Raw genomic sequence first — 16,890 nt, forward strand, 5'->3', positions numbered from 1 at the left:
GAGCCAGGCTCCTGGGCCTTTCAACTCTATTTTTATAATTCTGCCTTGTTAGGCAATCAATGTTGAGTTTAATTTGGTCCTGCTGGAATGTGTCCTTGCAAATCACATGCTGCCCTCTGACAGTATCTATCTGTAACTGATATTCATAGGATGAAGTTCACTATCGTGCACTGCTGCTGTCTGTTTCCACCCAGAACCATGCTTGAAGTGCCGTCTAGGAGGAGCCACTGGGCAGACTGTCTGGGGCTTTCACTAGGCCTGGGTCCTACAGATGCCCTTTTCCAAACTTGAGGTAAACCCTGCATGGACTCCGGGCAGCTCCTGAGTATGCCCTGTGTGACTATGTTCCTCGGTTCCCGGAAAGGGGTCCTGGACCTAATGCCACTAGGCACAATGGATCCCTGGGTCTTAGACCTGTGGTTCTCATCAACTAGGGGTTGAGTATGTTTTAAAAAGTGCAAAGGCATGTATTTTACCCAGATGATGCAGAGACCACCCAGGGGCCTGCAGCCCTGCACAGTGTCAAGTGCTGGGCATCTTCTAAAGATGACTTTAGGTCTAAGGGAGGATGTGCATGCTTCTCTGTGAGTACCACAGCCTAGGAAGCTCTAGCTTCAGGCTCCTAAAGGGAAAAGCAACAACTCTGCCTTTACTCAGGTTCAGAGCTTGTAGTCTTGGTTTTTTTGTTTGTTTGTTTGTTTGTTTTTGTTTTGTTTTGTTTTTTTGGTTCTTTTTTTTCGGAGCTGGGGACCGAACCCAGGGCCTTGTGCTTCCTAGGTAAGCGCTCTACCACTGAGCTAAATCCCCAGCCCCATAGAGCTTGTAGTCTTGATGGTGCCATGAGGTCTGTCCCTTGTTTCTCTGCTTCATCCTGAGGCCCTCTGACTGCTCACCCACTGGAACACTGCACCCACATGCGGGGAATACTTCTTTCCCTTCGTCTTCTAAGTTAACAAGGCAAATGAAAGGATTTCTTTCTCTTTGGGGCAATTTCTGAGCCTCTCAAAGTGGAGTTTTCTTAAGAAGGGCCAGGGTGTCTTAGTCAGGGCTTTACTGCTGTGAACAGACACCATGATCCAGGCGACTCTTACAAGGGCAACATTTCACTGGGGCTGGCTTACAGGTTCAGAGGTTGAGTCCATTATCATCAAGGCAGGAGCATGGCAGCATCCAGGCAGGCATGGTGCAGGAGGCTGCTACCAGAATACTAGCTTCCAGGCAGCTAAGATGAAGGTCTTAAAGCCTACCGCCACAGTGACACACTTCCTCCAACAAGGCCACACCTCCATACAGTGCCACTCCCTGAGCCAAGCATATTCAAAACACTACATAGGGCCTTGGAGGAAGCAGCCCTGTAGCTGCAACATGGTGCCAGGGTTACTAAGGCTGCACAGTGTGGATGAAGGAAATGGGTCCCAAGAGTCTGAGAAGGGTGGAAGTGAGGTGGAAGTGAGGCGGAAGTGGTGGGGAGATAGTGCCGTAAGCCAGGCAGGGGAAAACATGCCTTCTACACAGAGGCTAGCATCAAGAGGACACAGTGTAGAGGGAAGCTCTCAATGACAGGGGCAGGTGTTGAATGTAGTACTAGTGTCCCACGCAGGTGAGGGGAACAGGAGTTCAAAGGAGGCATCAGAGACAGAGTAAGACCCTGACTCAAGCACATACATCCCCAGAAAGAGGAGAGAGAAAGAAAGGGACAACCATATTCATAGACATTTGGCAGAGCCTTAAGGAATCGAAGGGTTCCAAACACATCCAAAGAAATGGGCTGCCTGCACATCCTGTTATCCCACGTCATCCAACTCTGTGTACATCGGGGATGACGGGATCATCGAACCTTTAAAAACCAGGGCCCAGTGGGAGGTCACAGTTCTCATAGGACTCTCCTCAGGTTTTCCAAGAGGGCTGTATGAAACTGCAAGACCAGGAATTTCTCTTGTCTGTTAGTTCCATATAACCGACCCTCACCCACACCCTATGATACCAACCAACTGTATGGAGGAATTCTGGAGGCCCTTACCAGAGCTCAGCTGTAACAAACTCAGAACTGAAGAATCTGTTGCCTTTAGAAACTGCCCAGCCTTGGGTGTTTGGTCATCGCCACGGAAATGGATCAATGCACGTAGTGTGCGACTCTGCGGTTACACTTAGTGAATTCTGCACAGGTAATACTTGTTCACAGCTGGGGTGTGGCCGTGACAACCTCCATCTGTTCTCCAATCAGCTGTGCTGTGTGGTGGAGCCACGCGGACTACAGACCCGATAATACTTTGCTTTCTGCGTGGGTTTGCCGAAAGGTAGGTCCAGGGACTGCATCTCTGCCTCAAACCTTGGGTTTGGATACGGGTAAGTGTCTGGTCTATACTCCCAGAATGCTCTGCTTCAGTTCCTGGTTGGGTTCACCCAAGGGTAGGTGCTGGGGCTGCATCTTTGGTTAGTGTCTGGCTAGGGAATGTACCAGAACATCCAGGGAGGGGCAGTGCTTCCCTGATCCTTCCCTGACCTTAGTTCCTCCTGCAGGGCTGGACCTCCAACGGGTCTCCAGGACAGAGAACTGACTTCACTCCTGAGACCCCATAGCCTTGTCTGTTTTATTGTTGCTATCTGCCAAGGTCCTCCAGGGCTTACAGCACTGGGAACCAACGGCTAGAGAGTCCGGACTGGGTCAGTTCCCTAAGGGTACAGCTAATAAGCCAAGAGCAGATTTTCAGGCAGAAGGCACCAAACACAGAGGAGGGGGCAGGAAATTATATTTCTTTAAAATGGTCTGATAAGGAAAATAAGGAGGTAACATGGCCTGAGACAGGGAGGGGCCTCTCACTCCAGAACCTGCTTGTAGTCCCTGAGAGTTGAGAACGACACCCTGACTCAATGAGGCCAGCAGGATGGTTCAGAGGATAAAGGGGCCTGAGGCCAAGCTCATGTCCTTCACACTGGCACCTACTGATTGGTTAGACTGGCCAGCCAGCAAGCATCCCCAGCACTGGTTAAAGATGCTTTCTGAAATTCCAGGTTCCTTATGTGATGCTGGGGATGGGACCCAGGCCCTCACAAGCATTTCCCAGAGGGAACTATCACCCCAGTTTCTCTGTTTCAAGAGACATTTTAAGTAAGAAGAGTCGAGTACCAGGAACCCCTGCTCAGTTAAAATACATTTGAGTTATCTCTTTGTTTGCTCATCTCACCAGGGGACTAAAAACCATGGTCAGGGCTTGGAGAGATGACTTAGCAGCGAAAAGTGCATGCTGTCCTTGCAGACGGCCTGAGTCGGGCTCCCAGCACCCACAGATCAGCTGAGGAGTACCTGCAACTCCTGCTTTAGAGGATCTGGTGCCCCCTCCTGGCCTCCACAGGCATTGCACTCACATGCACATTTCCAAACAGACACACAGGTACACATATCATTAAACACACACACACACACACACACACACACACACACACACACACACACACACACACGCACGCACTTTTGAGAGCCCTGTTCAGGTCCAGGAAAACATGTTCCTTGACCTGTGGGTAGACGGGAGTCTGTAATGGCTGTTCTTGGTTGTCAACGTGGCTATATCTGGAATGAACTAAAACCCTCAAATGGTTGGACATCCCTGTCCAACTGAATCATTTGAAGTGGGAAGACCCACTTCTAATTCAGATCTTCCACGTGGGAAGGCACAACTTTAATGCAGCTCATGTGAGGTGGGAAGATCCACCTCTAATCTGGGCCACATCTCCTGCTGGCAGCCTAGAGACAGGGCATGAGGAAGGAAGCTTTGGCTCTTTGCCTGTTTGCTCTTGTCTTGCAAGCAAGTCCATTCCTTCTCTGGCATTAGATTCTACTTCTTCAGGACTCCAGCGTATATGGATGACTGGCTGAGACATCCAGCCTCGTGGACTGAACAACTACTGGATTCTTGAACCATCTGTTCATAGCCAGCCATTGTTGGCTTAGCTGGACCACACCCTTTAAGCCATATTAATAGATCCCTCCCCCCTCCATTCTATAAGTTCCATTCCTTTGGAGAACCCTAAGACAGAGTCCTTGGGTAACGTACCTTTTTGCCTCATCTTAGCCATCGCTCTTCATAAACCATCTTACTCAGATAAGCTCCTCAGATGCAAATAGGAACACTAAGATATTTTTTTCTTTTCTTTTCTTCTTCTTTTTTTTTTTTTTCGGAGCTGGGGACCGAACCCAGGGCCTTGCGCTTGCTAGGCAAGCGCTCTACCACTGAGCTAAATCCCCAACCCCCTAAGATATTTTAAATCCTTTTGGCAATGCAACTTCAAAGGCCACCAAAACACCCCCAGTGTACAACTGTCCTTTCTTAAGTGTGCACGGGTGTCTGTTTCTCCATTCAGTGTCTGTACTAAAGCAATGTCTGGGTTGGCATGGCGGCTCAGCAGGTAAAAGTCCTAACTGCCCAGTCTGGTGACCTGAGCTCAATCCCCAGGATCCTCACAGTAAAAGGAGAAAATCAACTCCCACAAGTTGTCCTCTGACCTCCACATAAGTACAGACAGAAGAGAAGCACATATGTGTACACACACACACACACACACACACACACACACACACACACACACACTTTCCTCAATAATCCCAGCTTTGCTTCAAACTGGGTCATTTTCCGTGGGGAACCGGAGAGCCCAGCTCCCCCTGACCAGAGGCTCAGCTGTGGAGTGGGTGCCCCAGGGAGGGCCTGGCAGAGGCTGGGTCTTTCTCTGTCTCCTGGAGGTTCAGCTGGAATTGTTAGCAGTTTGGGGTGGGTCCTACCTCAGAATTAAGAAAACTGCAGTGACTCTAGGTCATTCCTTGTGGAATTGTGTTTCCTGTGTACAGTGGAATATTACCTGTCCACTAAAAAGGAATGGGCTCTGTGAGAAAAGGTGCCAGGCCTCAGGGCCCAAGCTATCCTCTGACCTCCAAGACCTGTGTGTGTTGACAGACACTGATACAGACGCAGACAGACAGACAGACGCAGACAGACACACACACGCACACACACACACACAGACACACACAGTCATTTGCACACAAACAGGATGGTCTTTATGATTACCCAGCAAGCACTTTACCAATTGAGTCATCTCCCTCCTCCTTCCCTCCCACTTTTTCCTTAATTGTCTCCGCTGGAAACCCAGCCTCAGTTTCCTTCTCAGGAGGATGGAGAAAGATCTAAGAAGTATTCCTGCTGGCATAAGGAGTGAGGCTCATACTTGATTGTTCACGGAAAGTGCTGAGCAGGCCCAGGAAGCAGCCACATAGGACTTTTCTCTGTCTCTAAGCAAAGCTGCCTGTGATTGGCTGAGACTTCTCTTTTTCCGAGTAAAGCTGCCTGTGATTGGCTCTGACAAGTTTCCAGGAAGGAGGCCAGATGAGGACCCCAGCTGCTAGCCAAAAAGCTGCCCAGGAAATGGCAGCACATTCCCATGATCCTTAGCTGTCCCAGGAGAGCTCCAGCCTCGTTCCATCCTGACCTCAGACTAACTTTCCAAACTGCAGCTCTGTGTTCATATTTACTTGCCCTGGATCTTGGCGTCCCAGAGGGGGCCCAGAATCAGGAGGGATTCATGGTACATTGGGGGCACCCACTTCTTTCAGGTCTGATTCTTGTACCTGACCTGGGGTAAGGTGCGATTGGATAGGCTGCCCTGGTCCCAGCAGGCCCCCTCCCCATCCCCCAACACCCATTAATTAAAATGTGAATCATAGCTGAGTCACTAAAGGGAGGGGGGAAAAGGTCAATGAGCCAGTCTGCCTTCCCCACTCAGCTCCAAGGCATGAGTCAGCAAAGTACCGATCAAAAATGGGGAAGGGAAGACGAGAGAGAGGTGTGCGGCTCAGACTGAGAAGCGCAGTCAGCGAGAGCTGCTTTAGTTCTTGGGTTAGCAAAAAATAGTTTCCTCGCCCCTCCCACTAGGTCCGTCAGCCAGCCCTCTGCTGAGCACAGCAGTTCTCGCGTCAGTGCCCAGCTTTTCCTCCAAGCGGAGCTTCAGTATTTCGGTTCTTGCCTACTTCAAGGATGGCACCGCTAAGAATCAAGTGTCAACTCCCCTCTCCCTACTCCACCCCACCCCCAAAGCCCACCAATCTCTTTAAATTTACATGTGACAGTCCTGGTCTGTGGTGAGCACACTGCCATCCAGTCAACAGGAAATGACCACTAGGTGGGAGAAGATTCTGGAAGTGCCGATCTCCTAGCTTTATCACATGATACCCAAGCTGGGACCGGTGGTGCAGGCCTATAGTCTTAGCTACCCCTGCTCGGGAATCAGAGGCAGGAGGATCACAAGTTCAAAGGCTGACTGCACAGAGTGAGTTGAAGGCCAATCCTGGGTGACTTAGTGAAATCCTGTTTTAAAGTAAAAATTAAAAAGGGTTGGTGGTGGAGCTCAGGGCCAGAGCTCTGGCCTGGACAAACCAGGCCTGGTGGAAGGACTGCCAGAAACACACACACACATCACAGACACACAGACACACACACACACACACCACAGACACACACACACCACACACACACACACACCACAGACACACAAACACACACACACACCACAGACACACACATACCACACATACACACACCACACACACACACACACACACACACACACACACACACACACACACACACCACATAGACATACGCACGCACACACACACTGGTACCCTGTTAACAGCTAGTGGAGAGGGATGACAGGCCAATAAGTCTGTCTCACCCTGTCTCTGGAAAGGTAGAAAGATATACCCAGAAAGATATACTGAGCACTGAGGAGTCTCAGACTGACCATATACTCCAGACACGCATTAGGTGGCGTGCGTGCATGTGTGCATGCATTCGAGTGTGTGTGTGTGTGTGGTCACTGGGGACTGTGGAATGCTGGCCTCTCTCTTTCTCAACCCTCCTCCTTCCTTCTCTCTCCTTCCCAGCCAGAAGCACACTCTGTTGCTACTGGTGTTGTGTCACTGTGCCACACATGACTGCTGTATGAGTAGAGTGGCTGTTACACACCAGTGTCACCACAAACATTCAACTCATGCGTGCCGGGGACTAAGGGGTTACTAGGTCTAAGGAAGCTTATTCTTACTAAGAACTGAGTTCAGGGCCTGTGTAAAGCAAGGTAAGTGCTCTGACACGGAGCCACACCTCAGCTTCTCCCTCTGCTTCTGAGCCAGTCTCATGTACTCCAGACCTCCACACCTGATCTTCCTGCCTTTGCCTCCTGAGTCCTGGAGTCCCAGATGTGTACCACCAAACCCAGCTCCTTTTGATACTTTGTATTTTGAGACAGGATTTTACTAGCTCCCAATACATGCAATCCTCCTATCTCAGCATCCCTCGTAACTGTAGCTCCATCTTTTCCTTTTCCCTTCTTCCCCGGGCCCTGGGGAGAGAACTGAGGTCCTCCTTCAGTTCAAGGTAAGCTTTGCTGCTAAGCCCTACCCCAGCCAGGTAAGAATATTTAAGTAGCATCAACACTCACGGGACCAGTCCCATCCTATGTAAGCCCATCACCGGCTGAAATGTCGTGAGGTGACTCATTACAGTCAATGTTGATATGTACTCAGTGAACTTCTAGAATGTTCTGGGACACTCTGAGTCTTACACATTTGCACCCATTTTAATGCTCACAAAAGTTTAACATAATGAGGGCTTTTAACATGATCCGACTTGGTAGACGTTGGCCCAGACCCTTCTGTGGCTCTCCTGTGCTTTCAAACACAGTCAGCATCCCTCAAGCACCGTCTGGTCCCCGCTGGCCTTCAGTGAATTTCCTTGACATTTGTTTGAATCCCGACCTGAACACATGCAGGACGCGAGCCTGTGTGTGTGTAGCACAGGAGAGCACACATCCTGTTTTCTGTATCAATCTCGTGTCCCAGCCGCCTGGTGTCCCTGCCATCTGATGCACGTCCTCAGCCTCAGTGCCAGCACTGCTGGGGAGTCCAGGGCCCCCTGGCACCCAGCATCCAACGGGCATGCAGCTCTACACTGAGGGCAGAACCCCCCAGAGACGACACGGAGCTCAGGAAGAGCACACGGAACTCAGGAAGAGCAAGTGTGGCGGCGGGGTTTTCCTCTGCACCCCCAGAGGCCCTCTGCCCAGACAAACATGTGCCCACTTTTGGGAGATGTGTATGGTTTTCTTGAGAAAGGATCTCATCTGGCCCAGGCCTCCACCTTTGGGATCCTGGGATGACAGGTGTGCACCACCGGGCCTAGTCGCTGGGGGTGGAACTCAGGGCCTCACATTGACAGGCTGATTAGAATTTTTTTTTTTTAAGATAAGGCTGCTGTCTTCCAGGCTGGCCCCAGATTAACAGCCATCCTCCTGCTGTAGCCTCTCCAGTGCTGGGATAACAGGTGTGAGCCATTACACCCAACTCAAAATTACCGAGTTCTTATGGAGACTTCTGGATAGATAGCCTCTGCATTTACAAACAGGGGGGAGCCACCCCCTGAACCTTGTCTCTTTTCCCATTTGACAGTTTATTCTGGATGAGGAAATGACCATCACATCTTCATCTACACCACAGAAGCATGCTACACACCTTCCCTGCCATGAGCTTGCCAGAAAGGCCAAGCAAAGCAACTGTTTTAGAGACCAGAAAGGGTGGCACATGCTTTTAATCCTAGCACTCAGGTGGCAGAGGCAGTTGGATCTGGGAGCTCAAGACCAGCCTGGTCTACAAGAGAGAGCTCCAGAACAGCCAGGGATACACAGAGGAACTTGAAAAACAACAAAAATTTAGAATGGTGGGTGTGCACCGTAGGTGACCTAAAAACTGCTATTAGTACCTACAGATTCTGCCTCCTTCCTTCCTTCCTTCCTTCCTTCCTTCCTTCCTTCCTTCCTTCCCTCCCTCCCTCCCTCCTTCCTTCCTTCCCTCCCTCCCTCCCTCCTTCCTTCCTTTAAAAAAGTATTAGATTTGATTGATTGGTTTTCCAATCTCACTGTATAGCTTAGGTTGGCCTCAAATCCTCCTGCCTCAGTCAGCATCCCCGGTGCTGGGGCAGCAGGCATGCGTCCAGAGCCTGCTTGTTCCCGGTGTTCAGTATCTCTTAAGATATCACAAGTGATGGGTGAACCGGAGTTAATTTCACAGCCCAGTCTACGCAATCTGGAGTTATACCCAGCCCTTTGCTGAAACCCTGATGTAGTTGAAGGAATATATATGTGACACGGGCAAGAAGAAACGGGGTGAGGCACTGGGGTGGCTTCCAAGATGCCTTATGCCTTGAGTCCCATCGTCCAGGAGTCCTCCTCTGGGGTCCAGCATGTCTGTGAACAGTGTGCCACTGTGGAACATCTTGCCTTGCAGTTGACAGATAGGAACTAATCCACCCAATGAGGTCCTCACACAGGCTAACTGCTTTCTAACTAGTCTCCCTCCTCTCTCTAAAAGATTACTTTTATTTTTCAATTACGTATGTGGGTTTATGCACATAAGTGCAGTTTCCCAAGGACATCAGAAATAGGTGTTGGATTCCCGGAGCTGGAGTCCTAGGTTCTACAGTGGGCGCTGGGAACTGAATCTTCTGGAAGACTAGCAAGTGATCTTAACCAATGACCAACTCTTTGGGCCCGTTCTCTCTCTTTTTAAAATGATTGAGAGTGGCGTGTGTGTGTGTGTGTGTGTGTGTGTGTGTGTGTGTGTGTGTGTGTGTGTGTGTGTTCTAGCTGTATGGATGCCAAAAGCAGGCGTTAGGTCAGAGTACAGCCTCAGGTGTTGGTTCTCCCTCCCACCTTGTTTGAGACAGGGATTCTGATTCTCCATGTCCACAGGCTGGCTGGTCTGTGAGCTTCTGGGAGGTGCCCTGTCTCTGAGTCCTATCTCGATATGGAAGCGCTGGGATTACAGGAGTGTGGTACCGTGTCTTGGACATGGGTTCTGGGACTCCAAACTCAGGCCATCTTGTTAGGTATCGCTCCAGCTCCTGACTTAACGGTTGTTACCCTAAAAATTACAATGCCCTTCCCAAATTCATCCATGGATGTAGAAGATGTGGCTGGCTCCCCAAGGAAAGAGTACCCAGGGAGGTGATGAAGGTTGATCCCATGAGGTGTCCTTGATGGGGTGGAAAGATGCCTGTGAGCCTCGGCTGAGTGGTGGGAAGGGTGAGCACACAGGTGGGAGGAGGGAGGAGGGAGAAAGGAGGAGGGAGGAGCGGATCGTGATCTTTATGAAAATGTATTTTTGTAACTCTGGGTTGAAAATAGATACACCAACTTCACACTGACTGTTCCAGCCCCGTGACGTGTTCCTGCTAGCTGGGGCTTTTCCATCCGGCACATCTCCATGGCAACGGGCCACATCTCATTCATGTTGCCATCTCCCAGGTTACCTTGCTGGGCTCATTCATGACTATTGCCATGGAGACTGGTTCATTGATACAATCTTGAGGCCTGGGAACTTGGCTTTCCTGAATGGTGGGATTAAATTATGGTTAAGAAGTGAGGGTTGGCAGTGGCAAGAGGGTTCTGAGCTGAGATTTGGGGTGCTAAACACTAACCGTCATGAGGAAGAGGACCTGGTGGAGAGACACCTGGTAGGGTAATAGCACTAGTTGAGATTTTCTTTTTTCTTTGAGACAAGGCCTTATTATGTAGCTCTGGCTGGCCTGGAACTCATATAGATACCCATCTCCCCAGTGCTGGGATTATAGTTTGTACCACTGCATCCTACCAGCTTGCCAGGGCAATCAGTCTCTGTTTTAACATGTGAGAAAGTGGTCCTTCAACCAGCACAAGTTGCCTTCTAGTAGCCTCAGGGTTGTTCCTGATGTCTGTGTCTCCGGCCACTACTATAATGCTCAGTACAGTACAAGTCTACCAGTAACCACTCGGCATGTTAAACCTGTCCTGCGAGTGCAAAGCACAGACGTATCACAACGTGCTCTACCCGGCACCTTCCACCCCATGCCCACACCCTCACCCACTCCACACCAAGAGAACCTTCTTTGCTCCCTCTGCTTGCTGGCTGGCTCTCACCTGAAGTCAAGCCTTTCTCTCTCCTCTGGTGTTTTATAGTGTCCCATAAAACACACCGGTTGGAAACTTGATCCCCAAATGTATATACAGTCATGGTCTTTGAGGGTAATTCGGGTTAGATGAGATCCTGAGCTGTGGACCCCCAATGAAGGTGTTACAGGAAAAGGAAGAGGGACTGGAATGGACAGGATGTGTCTGGGTCACTGTGGGTCCTCTGCCATGGTCAGGTGTGGGAAGAAGCCCTTGTGGTTACCAGCAGCGTGCTCTGAGACTCTGAAGTCTCCAGAGAAATGATCTGGGAAACCCCCCCTTTTTATAAATGACCTGGCCTCAGGTATTTTCCCCCAGTAGTGGAGAACAGTATGCTTTCTACTATGCTGGATGTTATTCTTTCTTGTCCACTGAGGTGTGCCTCTTGTTAACTCTTTTTTTTTTTTTTTGGTTCTTTTTTTCGGAGCTGGGGACCGAACCCAGGGCCTTGTGCTTCCTAGGTAAGCGCTCTACCACTGAGCTAAATCCCCAGCCCCGCCTCTTGTTAACTCTTGGTTATGTAGTGCCTGCCTGTAATCGCATTTAGGGGGACTGTAAGTTTCAGGGCAGCCTGAGCTACACAGTGACACCCTACCATAAAACAAACAAACAAGAAAAAGCAGCCAAGAACTGGGGGGCTGTGGCTCACTGGTAGGGTACTTGCCTCCCATGCACATGGCCCTGTGTTTACCACTAGCACAATTCCAGAAAGAGGACAGGAGCAAAGGTCGTGCTCAACGGCACAGTGAGTTCAAAGCCAACTTGTGCTACATAGGCAATTCCAAGTCAGCGTAGGCTGCATGAGAACCCGTCTCCCCTCCAAAAGATAAAAAAGAAGCAAATGTGTGAATTCCATTTCTTCTGCAGTTAACAACCTATTTTACTCTCTCAGACCCTGACAAAAACTCTTAAAATAAGAATGCCAGGGTAGGGAGGCGGGAGGGAGTGGGTGGGTGGGTAGGGGAGCACCCTCATGGAAGCAGGGGATAGGGGGATGGGATGGGGGGTTTCCAGAGGGGAAACCAGGAAAGGGGCTAACATTTGAAATATAAATAAAGTATCTAATAAAAGAAAAGAATGCGGGTTGAGGATTTAGCTCAGTGGTAGAGCGCTTGCCTAGGAAGCGCAAGGCCCTGGGTTCGGTCCCCAGCTCTGAAAAAAAGAACTAAAAAAAAAAAAAAAAAAAAAAAAAAAAGAAAAGAAAAGAATAAAAAGGCCCTTAGAATTTTTCTGTGTATGTGGGCAGGTGCGTGTGTGTGGAGGGTCAGCCTTTGGGATGGTTCCTGAGGAACAGGCCACTCGGCAGTTTCTAAGGCAGGGCCTCTCAGACTGGAGCTCACCCATCAGCCATGCTGGCCAGCCACTGAGCTCCAGGGATCCACCTGTCACAACCTCCCCAACACCATCCCTGTCTTCTCCTCCCCTTTACCCCATCTTTCCTCTTCCCTCTCCCTCTCCCTCTTCTAAAATATTCGGTCACTTCGCTGTTCTTGAACTCCCTACATAGACCAGGCTGGCCTAAAAATCACAAGACATCTACCTGCCTTTGTCTTCTGAGTCCTGGGATTAAAAGTGTTCGCCAGCACACCCATTTATTTTGTATGTGTATATATGTACTTGCATGAGTTTATATGCATCGCATGCATGCATTGTCCTTGTCCTTAGATCCCCTAGAAGCAGAATTACAGATGTTTGTGAGTACCATGTGGGTGGCTGGGAACTGAACCCATGTCCCCTGCAAGTATAGCAAATGTTCTTAACCACCGAGCCAGCTCTTCAGCCCCATCTGGCTTCTGTGTTGGTCCTGAGGATGGGACTGAGATCCTCACTTGAGTGCCAGATACTCATTGCCTGACCCATCTTCAGCTTCTTGTTCTTTATGGCTTCTTTTCGTGAGCAGCAGATTTATTTGTACAAGAGTACACAAAGAGTCATCTTCACCGAATTGACTAGGGATGCTCAGTGGTCAGTCCAAGCTTCCTTCCAGCTGTGGCCATCTTTTCCTGTCTGTCCTGAACACTCAGCAGCAGAAGATAAAAGAAGAGGCCCAGCTCCCAGCCCAGTTCCTCAAAGTGAGTTCTTAAGGGCGGGTTTGCAATTAGGACAGAGAGGTGCTGGTCATGCAGAGGGGGGATGAGTCACAGTCAGACCTTCTATGTGCATTTGGAGCCAGTGCACTGAAGCAGACACTTCCCTTTAGCCACTCAAGCTCTCGGCCTGCACCTTCTGGGTACCTGGAGGCACAAAGGTTGGGCGGAGGGGATGAGGGAGAGTGGCTGGTGTGAAGGCTCATACTTGTGTAGTGACGTCTTGGGTCTGCCACTGCACAAGTGAGCCTTTACCCTAGGGCATAGCCTCACTGTGTAGTGTGAGGCCTTGGCCTGGAGCTCACTGCGGTGTAGAGCTCACTGGGCTGGTTTTGAATTCACAGGGATCCGCCTGCCTCCTCTTGCTCTTAAAACCAACACCCATTTCATCTGCAGGCCTTTGATTTCTACACTGACACCAACCGTTCCTCTGCCTGCTCCGACGGACAGGTACACACTGGTGTAAGCTACCAGCCCTATCAGCCCAATTCATCATGGTCAACACCCTGCTCCCATACCCTTCACCAAAGCAGGAAGAGAAATCGCCCCCTCAGGAGACCCTTTCTCAAGCCCCTCAGCTCCTTCTTGGTTTTCTTTTGCTCCCACTACTGAGCATGAGTTAATTACTATATATCTTATTACGTTTACCATCCACTCAGTTCCCTTCTGCTAGATACTATTTGAGTGTTAGAACTCATCTAATAGTGCCTGGGAACCTGGAGAAGCTGCCCTGCATACAGTAGATGCCCCCCAAAAATATTTGCAGACTGGCTGAAGGGGGATGGGAAGGCAGGCCAGTGAGCAGAGGAAGGGAGAGCATGGCCAGGGCAGGGTTTGTCCTTGGTCTTAAGAGCTGTGTTTCTCAACCTGTGGGGCATGACCTGCTTTGGGTCAACTGTCCCTTTCACAGGGGTCATCTAAGACCACCAGAAAACCCAGACATTATGATTGATAACAGAAGCAAAATTACAGTTATGAAGTAGCAACAAAAATAATTTTATGGTTGAGGGTCACCGCAACATGGGGAACTGTATTAAAGGGTCACAGCATCAGGAGGGTTGAGAGCCATCATCTTAGGAAGTTTGTGAGGTCAACTGGTTTATTCCAAGGAGTATCATGGACCAACTTACGCACAAGGAGTCAGGAGTGAAATGGGCGCAGAGAAACTTCTAGAAAGTTGTTTTCTTTCTAGAAACACCTCTTTCTTTTGCTTTTCACATTGGGGTTCAAATGGCATTTTAGAGGTACATTTAAAAGTAATGTGGCCATATCAATTTCTTACTTTCTTTAGATTTAAAATTTACATTTATTTGTATGTGTGCACAGGCAGGGCATGTGTAGAGGTCAGATGACAACTTGTAAGATCAGTTTTTTTTCTTCTACCAAGTGAGTCCCATCGATCAATTCAGGTCATCTACCTGGTGGCATGTGACCTTACCCAAATGAGCCATCTCACCTGCTCAGTTTCTGAATTTGGAAGAGGAGGAAGCACATGGTACACATGAGACAAACAGCGGGGGAAGTAAGAGGTGTGGGGGCTCTTCCTCTCGGCGGACTTTCTGGAGGTCTGAGATTACTCTTCAGTCAGTAATGGAAAGTAAGATTCATTTGCTAGAAAGGGTTCTCCAGGCAGGAGGGCTCGAAAACAGCTTCTGTAGGCAACACTAAAATGGGAAGTGACAAGACTTAACTCAAGTGATCATGTGACAAGAAGGGTATGTTTGGGGCAGACATGATGGTGCATGCTGGTGACCTCACTACTTAGAAGGCCAAGAGAGAAGGATATTGAACTCAAAGCCAACTTGGGTCACATAGTGAAACCCCCACCACAAAAGCCAGAGGTGGGGAGGAGGAGGAAGAAGAGGGAGGTGGGGAGGAAGAGGGTCAGAGTCGGAGTCAGAGTATTCAATCAGCAGTAATTCGGAGCAGGTGGAGGCCTGAGGGGACGCTGACCTCAGCAGTACAGAGGTAACAAGCCTCTGTCACAGATGGGCATTAGATGGAGACAGACAGGGTTGTGTCCAAGAGTGATGAATGTGGTGACTAAAGATTCAAGGAGGGAGAGGGAGCCAAGATGGCGTCGAAGCCCCCAATCGGGCAATAGGTAGATGTCATGTTGCTACAGAGGGAACAGGCCTGGGCTCTGTGTGCTATATGGGGGGCCACCTGTGCCACAGCACCATGACACAGTCTGTGCCAGGTAGCTGGCTGTGTCCCTCTAGGGAGGCCAGCTGTGGTCACAGCGTGGGCTAGCCATCTGCTCTGCAGCTCCGAGTTCTCGATGCCTGGGCACTCTGCTAGAATGTGGCCGATGAGGCATGGTGGAGAGTGGCGGAACCTGCACCCTAACTGTTTTGTTTCTGTGTGTGCCACATGTGCTTGTATACATGTTCATGTGCGTGCACACATGTGTGTGCATCTTATGCCTGCAGAGGCCTTAGGTTTATGTCAGGGGTCTTCCTATGTTCTTCCTCTATTCTGTATATGCAGTTTAAATATTTGAGACAGGACCTCGCTCACTATATAGCCCTGGCTAGCCTGGAGCTCACTATGTAGACCAGACCGGCTTCGAACTCAGAGCTCCTCTGACTTCTGAAGGCGAGAGTTAAAGGTATGCCCTATTGTGTCTGGATCCGCTTTATTTTCTGAGACAAGGTCTCTCACTGAACCTGGAGTTCACTGATTGGTCCTCGGTGTGGGGGTTACAGATACACCACTGTGCCCAGCTTTTACGGGCTCTAGGGATCCAGACCCTGGTTCTCACGCCCGGCAAGCATTCTACCTCGGAGCCATCTCCCCCACACTGTGCCCTAGAACTTTCTCTAAGGCCTTTCTTCCATGTTTTGTCTTTTCCCTTAGTTGTTGACAACTGTGGAGGACTCAGTGGAAGATCCCACTCCATCGATGAAGCCTCAAGATGGACGAAGCCTGGAGCCCCGTGTGACAGGTGGAGCTGAGCCCAACCACACCCAGCATCCCATTGATTTGGACCATGGGACCCGGTAGAAATAATATTATCTCTGTAAGTCACTGAGACGTGGGGGGAATTGTGCCAGCCGCCACAGTTCAGTCCAGCCTTCCAGACACACAAGGAGCACTGACAGGCAGGGGCGTTCCCATGGAAACAGTACATACAGGAAACACATGACCAGATCCTTCTCCTTTCACAATACTTCTGTTTCATCTACTTTTAAGTTTTTAATGGTCATTTATGTGGGTATCTGCTGGATGTGGCTGCTGGAAACGGAAGCAAACGCTCTCAACTGCTGAGCCGGCTCTCCGGCCTCCCATCTACTTTTCCAAAGAACTTTAAGATGACATTACAGCCTGAGTATCCTCAATCCACCAGCCTGAAATACAAGACTCAGAAATCCACAATATTTCTAGTCTCAAGCATTCCCTTCTCTTCTCCCCACCCTGTCTCTGTGTCTGTCTGTCTGTGGACTGAACTTAGGGCCTTATGCATATTAGAAAGCACTCTATCACTAAACCACATCCTCAGCTCTCCCATCCTTTAAAAAAATATGTTTGAGAGTCTCAGCCAATGAACTGTAGTGATTTTCACCCAGCTCTCCCCTCTCTCCACTCCCGCTGGTGCCCTTCTCTCTGAAATTATGGCCGGGAGGGTATTTACTGGTTCTAGTGTAGCGTATCAGTGGCCACACCTCTGAAGGACATGGTGAGCCCCCAAACAGTAGCTAAGAGTAGTCTCTCAGGGAGAGGTAGGGTCTCAAAGGTCCTTGACTCCATGCATGATGGAGTGCTGAGGGACCCAGGT

General features: G+C 49.7%; 1 protein-coding gene and 1 long non-coding RNA gene across 12 annotated transcripts in view; one reads left to right on the forward strand and one right to left on the reverse strand.

The window, feature by feature from the left end:
- Nucleotides 1-16,651, forward strand: part of LOC134483326 (uncharacterized) — a 72,293-nt gene extending 55,642 nt beyond the window's left edge. The window contains exons 5-7 of the long non-coding RNA XR_015644020.1: nt 150-292; nt 2,225-2,297; nt 15,972-16,651. This is a non-coding gene — a long non-coding RNA (uncharacterized LOC134483326). The remainder of the gene's footprint in view (nt 1-149; nt 293-2,224; nt 2,298-15,971) is intronic.
- Cacna1a (calcium voltage-gated channel subunit alpha1 A) overlaps nt 1-16,890 on the reverse strand; it is a 297,093-nt gene that overhangs the window by 134,666 nt on the left and 145,537 nt on the right.

The sequence above is a fragment of the Rattus norvegicus genome, chromosome 19 (genome assembly GCF_021556685.1).
Source record: "Rattus norvegicus strain SHRSP/BbbUtx chromosome 19, alternate assembly SHRSP_T2T, whole genome shotgun sequence".
NCBI lineage: Eukaryota > Metazoa > Chordata > Mammalia > Rodentia > Muridae > Rattus > Rattus norvegicus.